Source organism: Mandrillus leucophaeus, unplaced genomic scaffold (assembly GCF_000951045.1).
Source record: "Mandrillus leucophaeus isolate KB7577 unplaced genomic scaffold, Mleu.le_1.0 Scaffold3, whole genome shotgun sequence".
In the NCBI taxonomy this organism is placed as follows: domain Eukaryota; kingdom Metazoa; phylum Chordata; class Mammalia; order Primates; family Cercopithecidae; genus Mandrillus; species Mandrillus leucophaeus.
Window position 1 is genome coordinate 7310126 of NW_012103142.1, and position 20050 is coordinate 7330175.

General features: G+C 49.8%; 1 protein-coding gene across 1 annotated transcript in view; it reads left to right on the forward strand.

Annotated features, from left to right (window-relative positions):
- The window catches only part of DAAM2 (dishevelled associated activator of morphogenesis 2), a 117207-nt gene that overhangs the window by 31221 nt on the left and 65936 nt on the right, over positions 1–20050 (forward strand). The window lies entirely within an intron of this gene.

Below are 20050 nucleotides of genomic sequence, written 5' to 3' on the forward strand. Positions count from 1 at the left end.
CTGCTTCAAATCAAGCACACCCCACCCCAGGAATCCATGCCCACAGAAGGACTCCCTGTCTGCAGCTCCCTGCTGTGGACCTGGGCTCCCAGTGCCCAGCTCTGGGACATCAGAAGATAATTCTTGAGGACTGAGCTCAGGATCCCTAAAAAGAAAGTTGGAAAATAGCTGGATAAACTTGGTAAGTGAAAGAAAGCCACGTTACATCCTCTTCCTTGGATTGAGGATTTCTGATTTGGGGTTGAGTTCTGGTGACTCTTGCCAATAGTATCCGATGGGCAAATGTGAGAAGGAGGAGACAGAGGTGGGGGCTGGGATCCCCAGTGGGTAGCGAGTCTTGAACTTGGAGATAGGCCCCCCTTTCTGGTGGTTGTCAACCTTCAGGCAGGGAGGTGGGGGTTGACATCTGAACGTAGCTGGAGCTTGGCCCAAGGCGTGAAGATCCGGGAGGGGCAAATGTCAGATTTCTCCCTCATTTGGGAAAAACGAAGTGTGGTCAGTGCGTGCTGTTTGTGAAGATGCCAGAGACCAATGACATTTGCAGTCTGAGGGTAAAATGAGTGACCCTGTGAGTCTATCTCAGCAGGAGACTCAGACCAATTCCTCTTCTTCCTATAGGGTCAGGGGACAGACCAGGCCTGGGCCCCAAGAGGTCTGCGTTGTCTCCTTGGATTGAGGCGGTTGCCCATGAGCAGCAGCAGACAGTGTCGTAGTGGGAGGAGGCAGGTCTGCCAAGGGCAGGGAAGAATGGAGAGCCTGTTACTGCTGAAGCCTGGGAACGCTGCCTCGGGGGAGGCCCACGCTCCCCAGAGCTGGAGTGAGAAGGAATGGGAAGAGAAGTCTGCAGCAGGGGGATGGGCTCAGCCAGCACCCCCACCCTCTGCAGAGCAGATGCCCCCTTGCCCCATTTCCTGTGGCATGGACACAGGTGAGCTTCCTGGCCTTGAATGCTCAGGTACAGTTTGGAGGGCTGAGGTCTGCAACACAGAGGTGGCCTCCCATGGAGGAGGCAGGAGATGCTAGAAGCCTCAGCCCCTGGCACTCACCCGAGGCCAGGGTTTCCAGATCAGAGACGCTTTCTGCTAAATTATGCTTCAACAGATGTTTTCTGTGTTCCTACTTGTGCCAGGCTTTGTGCTGGGGATTTACCAAAATATAATGTGGCATGATGGAATAGGGAGGGTGCACAGAGCTGGAAAGATATTTTAGATGTGAGATTAAAGCCATTTTTGAAAAGTAACAATAATAGTTGCTATTTATTCTGTACCTTGAATGCACCAATCACTCTGCTAAAGGCTTTGCATCTCATTTAATTCTTGCAGTAGTTTATTGACTCGTGACTAATTTTGTAGATTTCACAGATGAAGAAACTAAGGCTCATAGATTAAGGACCTTTCCTTAAAGATGCAGGGCTGGTAAATGGCAGAGCCAGGATGAGCCTCTTAATTCATCTAACCATTCATTAATTCGTGTGTTCAACAAAGTTGAATTGCTGGTCTACTGTGTGGCAGCCATTGTAGAGGGCAGGCAGGACACAGCTGGGACAGGGAGGGGTCCAGGGCAACCTAACTCCGTAGCCTGGGTCCTCACCCCTAGCCAGAGCCCTTCACACTGGGCCCCAGAGACCCCTGGGAACATTACGTGAATGTTTTCTCTAAGGTCTGAGACTCTGCTTGAGAATGTGCTTTTCCTTGGGAAATGTTTCTTTGTTTTCATTTTAATAAAAATACTCTAAAAATTGGAGGCATTTATTCTGAATCATCTGAATGACCACCATGTAACCTACTGTTGGCATGTGATTTTAGTCCCCAGGTTTGTGTTTCTGTGCAAGTGGGCACCGAGTGGTTTCCTAAAATGATAGTTTTTAACTTTTAATGCTTTGTTTCTCAAACTGGGCTCTACATTGTGTGCTTCAAAGGCCCAAAGATTAAGGAAGGCTACATCGACCGATTCCATTGCAGGAAGGGAGAGGTGCAGTATGGGTGTCCCAAGAGGAAATGGTTCAACATCCCCCTCTCCTGGGGGATGAAGAAAACTGAGGGGTTTAGGTTGGGGCAAAGCAGCTTGGGGGTTCTGAATCTTCTAACCTCCTGGTCTCCAAGCTCAGGATGGACCTAGGCCAGAGACTCAGAGAGGAACAGGCAAGTCAGGAAAAAGGAAGGCCCCGGAGTTTGGATTGGGGTGCTCTGCTCTGACATAGCATCTCTGACCTCCAGCAAACTTGCTCCTTTCTGGGCCTTTGCAGATGGGACGACTTGTGCCGGGAAGGGGAAGTGCGGGGCCTCCCTGGAACACTTTGCCGCTTCCTCCCAAAGAGGGATGTTTTCTGGTCATTCAGACCTTCTGACCTCTCTTGAGGCCCGGCTGTTAGGTGAGAAGGCCATGGCGTGATCCCTGGTGTAGGGAACTGTGCATGCGACTTGGGCCCCACCACCCTGGGGGCATGCAGGGCTGTATCATGCTAGCCTGGTGCCTTGGCCCTTAGATGGGGCTGGGCAATCAGCCTCCTTTCTGGATCAGATGTCCTGCCAGTCCAGGAGGCTGGAGGCGGCAGACTCAGGACCCCTGCTTCTCCATCCTCTTCCATCTCCTTTCCCTCCTCTCCCTACTGGGGTTTTGGGTCTTGCTGTCATCCCTGCTTTTGAATGATGCTCCACTGTATCTCCACTCTCTGGTTACTGTCCCTCAGCTGGGCTCTAGGTGGTCATTCTGGTCATCTTTTCTCCAGACTCCACTCTACCCTTTTCTGTCTTCTACATTAGGAGTTAGCGAACATTATCTGCAAAGGTCTTGATAGTAAATATTTCAGCTCTGGGGGCCTTCTGTGCTACACATGAGCAATTTGTTCCTAATTTTATCTCCTCAAGAGCAGGAGTCAATAGAACTTGGCTATCTCTGCAGCCCTCCCTGCCCCCAGCTCCATGCCTGCTGGGCAGTAGGCACTCAGGAAGTATTGCTGGCGTAAATCCCAGTGACCTCTCCCCATCCCCGTAGAGCCCATGCCCCAGCACGGGGCTTCTTGGGGTCTAGCTGTGCCATTTTGGGAAATCAGGATCTGGTCACCTGTTGGTTGCTGTGGCATCCTGTAGCTAAATCCATCTCTGGCCCTGTAACCTGAACCGGCCCCAGGCCCTGTGCTCCAGGATCGAGTGTCTCTGTTTGTTTTGACATCCCATGTGGGGCATTAGAGATCCAGATTTCAAAGCAAGAATTTTTTCTAGCAGCCGTTGAAGGCCAGGCCCCTGCCAGCTCCCAGGCTCCCATGTTAGCATTTTCAGTTAATTAAGAAAACAAACCCCACATCCCTGACAGGGGTGGTTCTCCCGATTCAGGACAGAGGACTTTGCATCAGCATAGCATGCAGGAGAGGCTGGCCAGCTCCTACAGGCAAGACGAGCTGAGGGAGGCAGATGTTTGAGCTGGAGAGGACCCACTGGTGCCTTCCCAGCAAGAGCAGGTGCCACAGAAGTCGCATGGTTGGGAAGCCAGCTCCGGGCAGGGTCCAGAGCATGGAATTTCTGTTCCTCTTTCCCCCTCCAGGGTGCATTCATCATGGGTAAGGGCGTGGGGAAAGGCCAGCAGGGTGAGAATAGCACGGGGAGACACAAAAAGACTTTCTTGGGACTTGCCAGGCTTCCTCTCCAGAGCCAGGTTATCCCAACGGTCTAGCTCCTGGAGGAGAATGATGAGAGGTGACCTGGGGTGGCTTCAGAGGGGCCCAGGTAGCTGACCTGCCAGCCGCCAAGGGGGAGCCTGATCAGAGAGGCTGCTTAGCCATGCAGGGCCTCGGTGTGAATTTAAGAAGGGTCTTTGTTAGGCTGAGTGTGGTGGCTCGTGCATGTAATCTCAGCACTTTGCGAGGCCAAGGCGGGAAGATCACCTGAGGTCAGGAGTTTGAAACCAGCCTGGCCAACATGGGGAAACTCTGTCTCTACTAAAAATACAAAAATTAGTCAGGCATGGTGGCAGGCGTCTATAGTCTCAGCTACTCAGGAGGCTGAGGCAGGAGAATTGCTTGAACCCGGGAGGCGGAGGTTGCAGTGAGTTGAGATTGCCACTGCAATCCAGCCTAGGCAGCAGAGCGAGACTGTTTCAAAACAAGACAAAAACCAAGGTTGGGGGTTGGGTGGGGAGGACTTTGTTTCTTAAAGGAAACATAGTTAAGCATAATCCTGTAAAGTGGCCCAGCTCTGCCAGTGTGTGTGTGTCGGGCACTGTCCTGAGCCTGGCTGTGCATTCACACACACCATCACCGTCTCACCTGATCACATACTCTCTCTGTGGCACCAGGGATAAGATGTGCCCTTCCCCTGCTCCCACCATGGCTGTGATTGGGCAGGTGGGAATTGGACTCTGGGAGTGGAGGGAGCATAAGTGGGACCGGCTTTCTGCAGCCCGATATCTGTACTGAGTGTACTCTCTCCCAGGCGGGCAAGCCCTGCAGGCAGGGTGGGCTCATGCATCTCCTTGGATGTGGGATTCTCTAGCAGTTCACAGCCTGCACACTACATGCAGTGGTCCTGGTACCTCTTGGTTAGAATGGAATAGGAGGGAGACCCAGTCCTGCTCTACCATTGCTAAATGGCCCAGCACACATTATTTGGGCTTTGTGAACCTCTAATTTCTAATGGGAAATGGGGATGAGGTTCACATTTTACGTGTCCCCATGGTGCAGGTGTGTTGGCAAATATGAGATAAGGCATATTTCATGCCTGGTGCAGTGAACCTGGCCTTCTTCCCCTTCAGACATGTGTCTTGGTCCAGCCTGCTGGCTTGGGATGTGGCTGCCTTAAAAGATAGTGGGGAGAAATGATAAACACACGGCTGGCATCTGCTCAGCTCAGGAGAAGAGCCCTGGGGAAGAAGCGATTGTGCGGCCTGCTCCTGGTCTCTCGTATAACTAGTTCAAATAACTGCCAGTTAGTAGCAGATTTTTAAAAAATTTTTATTTTACTTTTGAGGGTCTTCTCCTTACCTGCTGGGACTCTGGGGGCTCCTTACCGTGAGTACTTTGTCATTCACAGCACAAGCCCACAGCGAGGGACTGGGGCTATTCTAGGAAAGCAAGTCTCTTAAAAGGTGAGCATTCCTGTGATGTTCTAAAGCTGGGGAGAAGCCACTTGGGGTTTTGGGGGACTCTCGACTCCTTCTCTTTCTCTCTTTTTCATTTCCAGTGGAATCCTCAGGTAATCGGTTGTGTAGCTGATACGACCAATAACTCCCCTTTCCTGGAGAACATATCCAGTTTGCCTCCTGAGCCTCCTGAAATTCTCGAATCCCTGGACACCAGGCTGGTTTGTTTGCTTTTCTCCTTTTGCCGATGATTTTTTTCACTTCATGTTAGGACTGTTTGCACACAAAAATTAAGAAAAATGTACATAAAAAATCAGATGTGAAATGTGAAAAAGCATACTAATGGTAGGCAAATAATAATAATTAGTATGCATAGTCACAGGTTTCTGTAACTTCAGCTTGGCAAATCCAGATCTCTTGGAATGACTGTCAGGAGCACCTTCCCTTTTTAAAGAGAAGTTTCTAAGTACTCTCCAGGCTTCAAAGAGAAAATCTGAGGTAAGGAAATCAGGAGAAGTTGGGAGTTCATTTCTGGAGTATTTGGGAATATTTAAAGAGAAAGACTGTGTCGCTTGGATCCTAGCAGGGCTCACAATACTTAGGGGAAATATTCGTGAATGCATCTTGGCTAAGATTTTTGGAATTTTTAATTTTTGTTTTTATATTGCACGTTCGTAGTTGTTGTTCCCAGTTCAGTAAAACTCAGGAGAAACCAGGAAGCAAAGCAGGATTTGTCTGTGACTATTTTATGGTGGGAGAGAGAATTCTGTGCTGTGAATTTGAGAATTGGGTTCTAGACGTGGCTGTGGCATGAGTTTGCTGTGGGTCCTGAGGCAAGTAGCCTGCTTCTTGGACCTCAGCTTTCTTGCCTGCGAAAGGGTCTTGAAATGGTAGCCACCTTCGTTCTCAATATCTTGTGCATCCCAGCAGCTGTGTGAGAGGCCTCCTGCAGATCGTGGAGGAGAAAGGAGGAGTTGAGTCCATTCACACACAGGTGGAGAGTGTGACATCCCAAGAGGGGAAGGCACAGCTATCCAGGAGTTGAAAGGGGTACTCTTTTTCAGAGTCTGATTATTGGGTCTGGGTTTGTGGAATGGTGCTTGTTCTCCCCAGGGAATGGTGGCTCTCACTCACGGCTTGGCTCTGTGCGTGTGGGCTCGTGGAGGTGCCCCTGGGCCTGGTAGGATGCGGAGACCTGGGCTTCAGAAACAGTGGCTGGAGGATTCTTCTCCCTGACTCTTTTCCTTGGGGTCCTCATGCCTGGATTACTCTTCAGGGTCTCTGTCTTTGTGTGACGTGTGATACCCCTTGACCCCCTCGGTCTGAGAATGGATTCTCTTAATGGATCAAAGGGGAATTTGGAAAATCCCAAAGCCAGTTTCACAGTTCAAGGGGTATAGACCCTTCATGTCTGAGCCCTGGACTACTTCTCAGGTCATCTCCTTACCAGCTGCCCAAGCTCTGCCTGCCCTGCCGCTGACATTTCTAACTCTTGCCCTCGCCACTACCTGAAGGCTCATACCTGGGGAACGTCTAGCTGTCCTTCAAGACTCAGTCCAAAAATCACCACACCTGTAAAGTCTCTCTAACCCCTCCTCCTCCCCATCAATTTCAGGTAGGTAGGGTTCCCTCTCACCTCTGCTCCCACAGGCCTGTCCCTGATGAAGCAGTGAGCACAGTGTTTGAAAACCACTGTTCTGTCTGACTGCCACTAGACTATTAGCTTCCAGAATGCAAAGCTCTGACTGGTTCAGTTTTGCATTTCTAGTATGTTTTAGTCCATTTGTGCCAATATTCCACACACTGGGTAATTGATAAACCAAAACAACATTTCTCATGGTTCTGGACTTTGGGAAGTGCAAGATCAAGGTGCCAGCAGGGTTGGTGTCTGGTGAGGGCTGCCCTCTGCTCCTAAGGTGGTGTTTTGTTGCTTCTTAATGAAAAACTGTAAAGAGCATAGGTACTCCTTGCATTTTTGCTATTCATTCATGGAGCCAATATTTAATAAGGACCTACTATGCTTTAGCCCCTGACAGTGGAACTATGCTATGGCTTGCATGTCTGTGTTCCTTCCCTTCCTCTGGAGGGAAAGAATGCTGTGTCCTTACATGACAGAAGGAACGGCAGGGCTAAAAGGGCTTAAGCTAATTGCCTCCAGCACCCCCTGCTTTTTTTTTTTTTTTGAGACTGATTCTTGCTCTGTTGCCAGGCTGGAGTACAGTGGCGTGATCTTGACTCACTGCAGCCTCTACCTCCTGGATTCAAGTGATTCTCCTGCCTCAGCCTCCTGAGTGGCTGGGACTATAGGTGCATGCCACCACACCCGGCTAATTTTTGTATTTTTAGTAGAGGTGGGGTTTCACCATGTTGGCCTGGATGGTCTCGATCTCCTGACCTCATGATCTGCCCGCCTCTGCCTCCCGCCCTTTTATAAGACACTAATCCATTCATGAAGGTGAAGCCATCATGACATAATCACTTCCCAAAAAGCCCCACCCTTCACATTATTACAACAAAGATAAAGTTTCAACATACGCATTTTGTAGGGAACACAGACATGCGAACCATAGCATAGTTCCACTGGCAGGGGCTAACACATAGTAGGTCCTTATTAAATATTGGCTGCATGAATGAATAGCAGAAACGCAAGGAGAATGTATGCTTTCTACAGTTTTTCTTTAAGAAGGAAGCAAGAATGGTTACTGTTTGGATAATTTACCCAGGGACCAGCTTCACGGGGTGGTGTTTAAACAGATAAATCCAATTGGCACTTCCTTGTATACTTTCGTTGACGGCAGGGGCCTGGGGAGCAGGCTGCGTGTTCCACACAGGGTGTGTGGATGGGCCTGCACATGCGCCTGGGACTGGTTGTGGGTTGCAAGCACAGGATGATCCTGTTTTTCTGTAAATATCGAGCCACAAACATTGGCAGCGACTTTCTGGCCGTTGTCCTCAGTGGTGTGTGATTCTTGCGGCTTTTCCCAGGGTGTACCACAGGAGTGTGATGGTGGTGACCATCGATGGGGAGGCTGGCAGCACTCAGGGTGATGGGCAGAACCCCATGGTTGGTTCCCTCTAAAGATACCCATGTTGGAGGCTGAGTGACACCTTGTTTGGCACCAGTTGGAGAGTTTATAGCCTGTGAAGGTTCTTAACACTTACCAAGAGGAAATCGGGCAATAAAAATTTATGTGAATGTCCGTGGGATAAGAAAAAAGCAACATGTCCCCAGGTCAATAGTGATCTTACCTTCAGGGGTTTGTTTATGCGTTGGCACACTCAGACATTTGTACTCAGTGCCTGTCATATATGCCTGTCCTCTTCTAGGGATGCAGACTGAACTTGGTCCCTGCCCTCAGAGGGCTTAGTTTCTGGTAACAGGGTTTGAAGATTGGGAGGATGGGAGCTGAAGCTGGCACCCTCCCTGGAGCCGTTCTGAGCTAGCCCCTCAGAAATGGGAAATGTCATTTCTCCATTCATTAGCTCCTCTATTCACCCGCAAGTTGTTGCTGGTCAGAAGCACCTTGGTACCACCCTTCTAGATTTCTCATGCTCCCTCCTTCCCCAGGCTGAGTTAGAGACCCTTCAGCCATACTCTTGTCATTCCCTGTGCAGCTCCACTGAGATACTTCTGCCCACTACCCCGGCCTGCTCACATGTGTACCCCTTTTCTGACTGGGAGCTTTTTGATGATCAGGTCTGAGTTTTATTCACTGCCGCATCCTACAGTGCACAGCGTCTGGCCCAGAGTGGGGTTCATAGATGGTTGTGGAGTGGATGACCATGGGACAATGCTGGGCTACATTATCATCTCCAGCATTCACACTGAAGCCTGTGCCTGTCTATTTTCGTCTCTTTCTGGGTCAGTCGTGGAGAGGCACGGCTCTCAGTGAAGTTCCTGAGAAGCTGGGGCATTGTGAGAAGTTGGAGAAATCTGGGAAGCCACAGGCTGGAGTCCCTGGGCTCTGGTGAGTCCTCTGTGACCGCCATTCCACACACTCCCTGCCAGGGAGGGAGGCAGGTGGGCTTCAGGGTTGACAGAGTGAGGCTCTGAGTCCAGACTGTGCTTGTGCTGAGGCCCACGTCTTCTTTGTCATGAGTGGGGACAAGCGATGCTGACAGACAGACCTACCCCTGCAGCCCTCCAGCTCAGGCAGCGCAGCTGGGCCAGCAGGAGAGCGGGCCGCCTGGGAATAGCTGGGAAGCAAGTCCAGGCCTTGGGCCCACCTCCCCCCAAGGCCAGGATGTGGCGTGGGACCCAGGCCTGCGGAGGTTCCCACCGCTCAGCTCCTGCACTCCCAAATGCTCCAGGCCCAGGCAGCATTGCTAAGCAGGAGGGGGTGGCGAGGGGCTCCAGCTGCCTGGGTCAAGACTGCATCAGGACCAGGGCCGCCCTACAGGCACACACCTCTGACATTTAGCCTCCACCTGGATAGCTGCCAGTGGTCCTGCAGCCAAGCCCAGCTTTGCTTGGGGGAGGAGAGTCAGGGATTAACCATTTCAGGCCCTTCCTCCATCAGGCAGAGACTGGTCTTCTTAGGTCAACCATGTACCAAGGACTGGAGTGGGTCTATTTACAAATGTTGCCTCATTTAATCTTCACATCAGTGTGAGGGTGTGGGCATCATCTCCATTTCTCAGATGAGTGAACTAAGGCATGTGGGGAGTTATGTAACTTGCCTAAGTCTACACAGTTAGTAAGTTTCATATATTCCTTCTTTATTACAAGGGCCTATTATGCAGCAAGTAGTAATTCTAGTCACTGAGGATACAGCAATGAATGAAGGACAAAAATGCCCCATGGAATATACATTCTTGTGGGAGGGATAATAAATACATGGGATGTATAGTCTCTCAGATGGTGATAAGTCTACATGGAAAATGAAGGAAAGGGAGATGGGAGGTGCTGGGAGTGGGGCTGCTATTTCAGATGCCCTTGAAAGACCTCATTGAGAGGGTGGGAGTTATTCACACTTAGTGCTGAATAGGTGCCTGGTGCTACCCTAATTGTTGTACCTGACTCACTAAATTAATCCCCACAATTAATCCCCACAATCTTTGAGGCAGATTACTATTATTATTCTCATTTTCACATGGGGAAACTGAGGCACAGGGAGGTTAAGTAACTTGCCAAAGATGACACAGCAGATGAGAAGCAGCTCTGGAATTTGCACCCAGGAAGTCTAACTCCTGAGTTCTGGTTCTTAACTTGTGTGTGGTACTGCCAGGGCCACAAAGAGAGTAAATGGGTGGGAAGGTCCAGAGGCTTGTAAGACCCCACCTGAACAGTCCAGGTCCGTGGCCTGGGGGGCCACGGGACAGATGCAGGACAGATGCACTAGGGGGCAGGTGCACTGTGGGGACAGGAGCACTGGGGGGTAGGTGCACTGGGGAGGCAGGTGTACTGAGGGGGCAGGTGCACTGGGGGGCAGGTGCAGTGCAGAGTAGGTGCACTGGTGAGGCAGGCATACTAGGGGGACAGGTATACTGGGGAGGCAGGTACACTGCGGGGACAGGTACACTGTGGGGACAGGTGTACTGCGGGAGTAGGTGCACTGGGGGAACAGGTGTACTGGGGTACACTAGGGGGCAGGTGCACTGGTGCTCACTCTTCTGCAGCTCCCTTGGCGAGGAAAGGGTAGAGGGGCCAACAGGTCAGTTGCAGTTAAACCTGGATGAAAGTGGGGCTTGACTAGTTTGTGTCGAATAAGGAGAGGATGAACTACCCAGTGAGGGGGTCCCAGAGGCTGCCCGTCTCCCCTCTCCTCCTATGCCAGCCAGCCTCCCTGAGCCCTCCGAGGACTCAGATCTGAAACAAAAGTGGGACTATTTTTTGCTCTTGTCCTCTTCTTCCCTTCCTTTTGTCTATCTGGGAATAACCCACTTGGTGGTGATGATGATGATGACATAATAGCAGCTCATATTTATTGAAAACTTACTAAACTGGGTGGTGAAAATGAATAATGACACCCAGCTGTGCAGGAAAAAGTAATTGATTCTTATAATGGATAATTTGCAATGAAAAACTTAGTGTGAAAAATAAAGGTGCTTTAGTCTCTGATTTAAATGAGTTGCTTTGGAGCAAGGTCCCATCAAGTTGAAATTCAAACTTCCTGTGAGGGCAGCTCCCAGTGCCCCTCCCCTGTATGGTCTGGCTTCCTGGGGAAGCTCCAGTATTTTCATGGTGACCAGGGAAGGGCCTGGGGGCTGCAGGGTTTCTGCAGATCTCCACAGAGCTGTACCTTGCTCTCTGCTGCTTGGGCCTCTGTGCTGAACTCCACTGAAGGGGCCAGGTCTCGTCCTGTCCCCAGGGCCTCTGAGGGTAGACTTGGCACCCACTGCTGAAGCTTAGGGCTTCCTCAGGCCCCTGGCTCTGCAGAACGTCCACCCACTCCTGGAGGACCCAAGTGTCCAGTGGCTGCTCTGGGATGTGAGGATTCTAAATGGTGGGCCCGAGGGCAGCCCCCAGGTAATTTTCTCAGCTGTCACCAGCCATATTTGCTCAGAACTGCGCTTAGGCAGGGTTTCTTCAAGGAGCGTGACCTTTCCCCAACCCTGCACCCCATTCTGAAATTCTCCAAGTCATTGGGTTATTTCTAATGACACCACAAACCACCCCACTCCTCTCTTCTCTGGAGGTGGGGAAGGAAGTGGAATCCTGGGCATTTACTTTCTTTTCTTCCTAGTACTAGAAAGATTTGCTTTTTCTTCTTCTTTTTCTTTCTTCTCCTCCTCCTCCTCTTCCTCTTCTCCTCCCTCTCCTCCTCCTTCTCCTCCCTCTCCTCCTCCTTCTCCTCCACCTCCTCCTCCTTCTCCTCCCTCTCCTCCTCCTTGTCCTCCTCCCTCTCCTCCTCCTCCCTCTCCTCCTTCTCCCTCTCCTCCTCCTCCCTCTCCTCCTCCTTCTCCTCCCTCTCCTCCACCTCATCCTCCTTCTCCTCCCTCTCCTCCACCTTCTCCTCCCTCTCCTCCCTCTCGTCCACCTTCTCCTCCCTCTCCTCCTCCTTCTCCTCTTCCTTCTCCTCCTCCTTCTCCTTCTCCTCCTTCTCCTTCTCTTCCCTCCTCCTTGATGGAGTCTCGCTCTGTCGCCCAGGCTGGAATGCAGTGCTGCGATCTCAGCTCACTACAACCTCTGCCTCCCAGGTTCAAGTGATTCTTCTGCCTCAGCTTCCCAAGTCGCTGAGATTACAAGCCACATCTGGCTAATTTTTTTTTTTTTTTGTATTTTTATTAGAGACAGAGTTTCACCATGTTGGCTGGGTTGGTTTTGAACTCCTGACCTCAAGTGATCTGCCTACCTCGGCCTCCCAAAGTGCTGGGATTACAGGCTTGAGCCACTGTGCACAGACTATAAAGGTTTTCTATTGCCCTGTCCTGTCTAGAGGAGACATCATTGCCTCGTATCAACTGTTCCTCCCTCTATGCGCCATTTTGTTCTGGAAGCTATCAGTCTTCTTTTCCCAGGGAAAACAAGGTCCTGGCTTAGCTCTGATATTAGAATTGTACAAGAAAAAACGAAAAGGAAAAATGAAACACTGGCATTTTCCAGAGGCAAATATGTTGGGAAATTTTTAAAATATTTTCCTTGTGAAATCCTCTGTATCTGACAAGCAGTGCTATGCCTGAATTCTCACCCAGTCCTCACTACTACCTTGGGGTTAGTTAGGTCCTGTCATAGTCTCTACAGATGAAGGAGGTAAGACTTAGAGAAGTCAAGCAGCTTTCCCACAGTCTTGCAGCTTGTTAGTGGCAGAGCCAAGTTTAGAATCTAAAAATTCTGGATTCTTGACCCCGTCGTATGCCTAAGGCTTTTGCTGCTTCTCAGAAACGAGTCTTGGGGTAATGGTTCTTTAGCACTCAGTGACGTGTGATGTAGCGCCTTGAATAATGTACAACATCCCCCAGAGAAATGGATATGGGTTTCAGTTGGCTCCACCAGGGGTAAATATAAGGGCATACCTCTTATATTGTCATAGGATATCTCATTTCAGATTTAGAGAGGGGCTTGCTGGTTTTCAAATTCCCCCATTTGTATGCATGTGACTACCTACATCCTTCTTTTTTCACTCATTTTGACTGTGATTTTTCACGAACTGTTTGGGTGACTGCACTGGAGAAAAAGTGTGATGTGGACATCCTTCAACTCCACTCTGCTTCCCTAGTGAAAGAGGCCTTTGATTTGCAGCTGTAGCTCCTGTTTGCCGAGCCTGGTACAGCCCTGACTCTCAGTCCTCAAGTTGGCCAAAGCCCTGCCCTTTTCTGTCTGCTAGGAGCTGTTGAGGATCATGTGCAACATTTGAAAACTCAGCTCTGGTTTCACTTGCACTGGAGTTGAAAGGCCAAGGGGGTATCTGGGCACCACCTACAAATAGTCATGGGGAAATAAACTCCCACTTTATGTTTTAAGCTTTTATTACATAATCAGCATCATGCTGTTGGTGTTATAATATTGACTGTATATAAGAGGAAGGAGAAAATTCAGCCATAATCACACCACATGCATTTGGATTCACATTTCCAAAAGCTCCAATGCCCTGGGAATTCTGAGATGGAAGGCAGGGAAAGGAAGGGAGCACAATCAATGAGAAGTGATTAAGGTGACCTGAAGTGGCAGGAGCCAAGCCAACGCACAGGCTCAGTTTCAGACTCACTTTCCCTTAAGACGGAGCTCTGGCATTGTCTTCTCCAGGAAGCCTTCCCTGGTGTCCTCCTTGTCAACAGCCAGCTGTATCAGGTGCCTCTCTCCACCCACACCACAAAGCCTTACTTGGGTCACTGTGTGCTTCCCGCATTGTGTCATGACTATCTGTTTATGTGCATGACTCTCCCACTGGACTGTGAGCTCCAGGTGCTCAGGAATGTATTTTGTTCATCTCTTTATCTCTGGTGCCTGGCACATCTGAACAAGCCCAGAAATGCTGGTTGACATGGTCATAAGGTAAGATGCTGGACATAGAGGTCCAGGCAGTGACTAAAGATGGCATGCATTTAGACTCAGACAAATTTCTAAAGTCTGCAGGGTGGAGAACAGCATGGGGTCATGAAGTGTGTTATCCATGTCTGATACAGTATGTTTTATTTTATGTATTTTCTGTGTGTAAAAGAGAGAGCAGGAAGATTTGACAGTGTCTCACCAGTGGCTGGGAGATCTCTTCTCATGTTAGAAGAGACTTGATGAACATGAGCTGGGGCTCTATTTTTTCCTTATGACAATATGAGCTCCAAACTCTGGGCTCCAAATCTAGTGCTCTCTTCTTTAGCCTGCAGGAGGGCAGGGACTGTGTCTTTTCTCATATTGGTGCCAGGTCACAGAGTTGGTGCTCAGAGAACATTTGTGGAATGAGTGGCTGAAGGAATGAACAAACATATGGAGGAAGGAACTCTTGCCATCCAGTGAGATTCATCAGGGAAGGCTTGAGGGGATACACATTGAGTGTGGCTATGAAAGAGGCAGGGACATGGGTTGGCGAAGATGCAGAGAAGACTCTGTGGTTGAGTGGTTGGAAGAAGGCTGTTGGTGCCCCTCTTGGTGCCCACCCTAATGAGATGGCCAGGCTGATGCTGACTTGGAAGGACCCTGTCTTGAGAAGGGGAGGCTGGGGAACTGAGGGAAGTCATACAAAGACACAGGCCCAAAGAGGTCTTCCCCCTTATATTCTTCTTCCTTTCCTCCAGAACTTGGAGACATTGCTAAGATTCCTTGAATCCCCAGGGCAGGGTTGGGGGTGGGGTGGTTGGGGGGACAGTTCTAACAAATGAGTCTGGACACAGGCATGTGGAGTGTGGCCCAGAGAGAAGGGGAGGAGGGGAAACATGGATTGCAAGCTTGGAGACAAGGAAGTTCTATTTTGGGTGACTTTAAATCCCAGCCCCTCTGCCGGCCAGATTCGCAGCAGACCAACCCTCTCTGCACAAGATTCCCTCATTCTCAGTTCTGTGCACTTGCTTTGGCTCCATTTTAGCTCATGTCACTGCATCCTTTAAGACTTAGTTCATTCATACTTTGGTGTTCTATCTCTTGGTATCCTTGCCTGCATCTAAAACCTTCCCCCAGCCCTCCAGTCTTCTTAAAGAAGTCATCCCTAAATAACAGCAGCAAAAATGACATCTACAGTTTATCCACATTTCTACTACGGGCCATGCACCACCCTGGGTGCCTTATGTGTCCTTCTTCAACTCACAAGAAAAACGTGAGGTCATTATTACTGTGATCTCTAGTTGACAAATGAAGACACTGAGCCCAAGAGAGGTCAAGTAAACCAGGCAAGGTCATATTGTTAGTTGGTGACAAAGCTGTACCTAGAACCCAGGTATGCCTAACTCCAAAGCCCCATTGTCATCTCTTCTCATAGCTACAGAGCCTTCTCTCTAAATCAGAAACTCTGGGGTGGGGCCCAGCAATCTGCATTTTAACAAGCCCTCCAGGAAATTCTGATGCAGGATGAAGCTCGAGAATGGCTGCTTTGGCTGATCTGGCTCCAAACTGGCTGCAAACCTCCAAGTCCACCCTAAATTGGGGGAAAGCCCATTTGTTAACTGCCGTTACTCAGCCTTACTATTCTATTTACTAGCTCTGGACATAGGGCAAGATACTCAAGTTTCCTGAGCCCTTGTTTCCCTGGTTGTAAAATAGGAACAATTCCAACTCTTCTAGAGGCACTGCCCTGGTGTCTGGTTTCCAAGAGATCTTCTGTGAGTGGCTGTCAGTACTCAGCACCTTAGCATCACCTGGAGAACTTTCACAAAATATTAATGCCCACTCCCTCCCTTCTCGGACTAAGTCAGCATCTCTGGGAGTGGGCCTGGGGCATGAGTAGCTCTGATGTGCATGTGGGTGGAGAACCCTGCTGCCCGCTCTCAGGCTTCTCCCTCCCAATCACTTCCTCAAGGGAAGAGCCAAGGCGTCTCCAACTGGTGACTCTCAAAGAAGTATGAGCTGGACCTGCCAACTGCTTCCCCCATCTCTCTTGGATCTGCCACCTGCAGGGTGGGTGCATCTGGCCGGCTCTTGGCCGTGAGCTCAGGAGCTTGCTCCTATGGGGAGGTCCATGGTCCCCATCCTATGCCAGTGATTGGATGTGTGAATTGGCCTCATTCATGAGTGGAATATTAGGAGTGCATTTGGCCGGTAAAGCCACTTCCTCCCAACAACTCTATCAGAAACATAGCTGCTATTCTCATACTCCTGACCTCAGGTGATCCACCTACTTCGGCCTCCCAAAGTGCTGACAATTATGATGAAACCCCGTCTCTACTAAAAATACAAAAATTAGCCAGGCATGGTGGCACGCACCTGTAATCCCAGCTACTCTGGAGGCTGAGACAGACAGAATTGCTTGAACGCGGGAGGCAGAGGTTGCAGTGAGCCGGGATCGCGCCATTGCACTCCAGCCTGGGCAACAAGAGTGAAACTCCATCTCACACACACACACACAAAAAGATGCCATTTTGACCTCTATCAGGGGCTTCATGCGTCTGTTTCTCAATTGGTCCTGAACTTGAGCATGAAGGGGAAACTTGTATGTATGGCCCCTACAAAACCCCAATGCCATATATTTTATGAAGTTATTGCTGAATTTAATGAGATGGCATATTCAAGCCATCTAGTTAGTTGGTTGTCAGTAAATGTTTGCTGCACCAGAATCAAAACAGGCCCCCTCTGATCAGCCCTACACTCTCCCTGTGGGATGGACCTCCCAGCCTCAAACCATCTCTACCGCCAGCCCATGCCTGACGGATAATTCCCTAGTCACCACTTCACTCAAGTCAGTCCACACATCCTACGCCTTCTGGTAGGGATTTGCAGAAGATCTGCAGGTGAGAGAGGAGCAGGGGGCTGTGGAGTTAGGCATGTTGGGGCTCTAGGCACAGTGTTGCCAGTAACTAGCAGTCTGCCCTCACCTGGTTCCCTCAGCCTCTCTGGGGCCCAATGTCTTCATTTGTCAACTAGAGATCACAGTAAGAATGACCTCACGTTTTTCTTGTGAGTTGAAGGAGGACACATAAGGTACCCAAGGAGGTGCATGGTCCATAGAAGAAACGTGGATAAATTGTAGATGTGGATTATTATTGCTGTTATTATTGAAGATGGCGCCACCTTTTCCAATTCCCAGGTGATGCTGATGCTGCTGGCCTAGGGACAAATTTGAAAATAACCGCGCTCAATGAAAACAGAATGCAGGTGCGCTCTGACTTTTGGGAATTCTAGGGAGAGTGGGCTGGTTGGTTGAGGCCTTGTCTGACCTGGATGCAGTCCAGTGTTTGGTAAACTTGCCTACAAATTAGTGTCACCTGGAGAGATTTTACAACTGTCAGAGCCTGCCTGGGACTGAGAAGGTTCCTGTGATATGGGACTTTCTTTTTTCTTTCTTTTTTTTTTTTTGAAATGGAGTCTTGCTCTGTCACCCAGGCTGGCATGCAGTGGTGCAATCTTGGCTCACTGCAACCTCCACCTCCTGTGTTCAAGTGATTCTCCTGCCTCCGCCTCCCGAGTAGCTGAGATTACAGGCACACACTACCACACGTGGCTAATTTTTGTGTTTTTAGTAGAGACAGGGTTTCACCATGTTGGCCAGGCTGGTCTCCAACTCCTGACCTCAAGTGATCCACACACCTTGGCCTCCCGAAGTGCTGGGATTACAGGCGTGAGCCACCGTGCCTGGTTGAGACTTTCAGTTTTAAAACTAGGGCGATCTTGGGCAAACCACGATGAACTGCTCACCCTAGTGGCTCCCCCTCTCCCTTCTCCCACAGAGATGGTATTAATTGGTTCAGGCTGGGTCCAGGCATGGTTTTTTTTTTTTTTTTTTTTTTTAATTGCCCCGTGATTCCACTTTGCAGCCAGGCAAGAAAACCTGAGGGATCTGCTCATAACTTTGGATAGAAGGTGTGAATTGTTAAAAAGGTTTGTAAAAATTCTGGCGAAAAAAGAGGAAAGAGAAACGTCAGTGAATTAAATTGCCTGCATCCAGATCACCTAAGGAACTTGTTAAAATGCAGATTCCTCGTTCTTCCTCCCAGATCTGCTTACTTAGAAACTCTGAGGGCAGGGCCCTGGAATCTGCATCTTTTGGCAGTGCACTAGGTGGACTCAAAAGGTGCACTTAGTTTGAGATGTTCTGTTGAAAGTGGAGAAAACAGGAATTAAATTGAGAGAAGAGAGCTGGGAAACCCAGGATATTGTTTAAGCAGGTAGTCTGTTGAATGGTTCTGACCTGAGAACCAAGCTCAGGACCTGAAGCCAAAAGGAGGAATCAGAAGGGTGCAGATGGAGTCCTGAAGAAAGGGATCAGCCTCAGCCTGGGCTGGAGGTCAGCCAAGCTGGCAAGAAAGGACAATGCCTGAGAGAAATGGTTCCAAGCTTAGAGCATGTGCAGGCTCACAGAGCAGTATGAGGTGAGTCCACACTGCCAGCAAATCGCAGGAGGCTCTGCATAACCAGCCTCCCAGAGGCCAGTGAGGGGAGCCCAGTGTTCACACAGGTGAGCACAGACTTGATGCAGGAAGCATTTCTAAGTAGAACCCAGTAGACTGGATATGAAGGCTGGATAATCTATAAAATAGAGAACTGTGTGTGGGTGCGGGAGTACCTCTGTGTTGGGGGAGAAGAATGGAAGTTTAAGACAGCTGGGTCATGGCCAGGCATAGTGGCTCACACTCACAATCCCAGCACTTTGGGAGGCTGAGGCAGACAGATCACTGGAGGCCAGGAGTTCAATACCAGCCTGGGCGACGAAACCCTGTCTCTACACAAAATTCAAAAATTAGCCAGGTGTGATGGGTACATGGCTATAGTCCCAGCTACTTGGGAGGCTGAGGCAGAGGATTGCTTGAGTCCAGGAGGCAGAGGTTGCAGTGAGCCAAGATCGCACCACAGCACTCCAGCCTGGGCAATAGAGTCTCAAAAAAATAAATAATAAATAAATAAATAAAAATTAAAAAATAAAATAAAAAGACAGCTAGGTCAGAACCTGCCTCTAATCCTGGCTCAGTCAGTTTTGGGTTTGTGACCTTGGGAAGGTTGCTTCACTTCACTGAACATCAGTTTCCTTATCCTTAAAATCGGGATGCTAATACCCACGTTTCAGAGTTTCTTGTGAGAATTAAGTGAGATAGTACATATAAAATGCCTGGCATATAGCAGTATTTCAGACAAAGGAAGAGTTCAAGATGCTTCTCTATCTTTGAAGTTCGGGGTGGTCTGGGGGGGAAGGAAAGGAGAGGTCAGTTGTGGAGGAAGTTGGTGGCACTAGCATCAGCGCATCTGAATGGAAATGTGGATCGTTGGAAATATGGAGCTGGAGATGAGGGAAAAGAGAAGTTTGGAGTGACCATTGCTGAATTAGTCTGAAGGAAGGAGATGGAGGGGAGTTTTTGGAGGGGAGAGGATACAGGAGAAGGCCAGACATCCAGGGTCTGCACCTTGGCAAAGCCCTGGTCTATCTACTATGTGCCAGGCTCTTTGCTGGGCACCAGGGTGCCCATTTCACTGTGCGACACTGTTCCTGACCTAAGAAGATCACAGCCCAGGGGGAGTGACTGTAATTCAGGAAACAATAGATCTGCCTGATATTTGATTATGGGAGAAACACAGGATGCTGAGGAGGAGGAAGGGTGGCTGGGAAGGCTTCCAGCAGGAAGTGAGGCTTGCCAGGTGTTTCAGCTGAGAGGTTCCAGGGGCGGGGTTCCAGGGGAGGGGCTTCAGGGGGAGGGGCTCTGGGAGGAGGGACTCCAGGGGAAGGGGTTCCAGGGGGGCGAGAACTCCTTGGGGAAGGGTGGGGGAGGGACCCCAGAGGGAGGGCCTCTACTTGGAGGGATTACTGGGAGGAGCTCTGACCTGAGTGGCTTCGGCTGAATCAGAGGCTATGGAATGCATCCAAGGCATTGGGCAGGTGGATCAGATTTCACATTGTTCACAACTTAGAACTGAGGAAAGGCTTCTGAAGGGGTGACAGGGTGGAAAGAGGTGACACACAGCAGT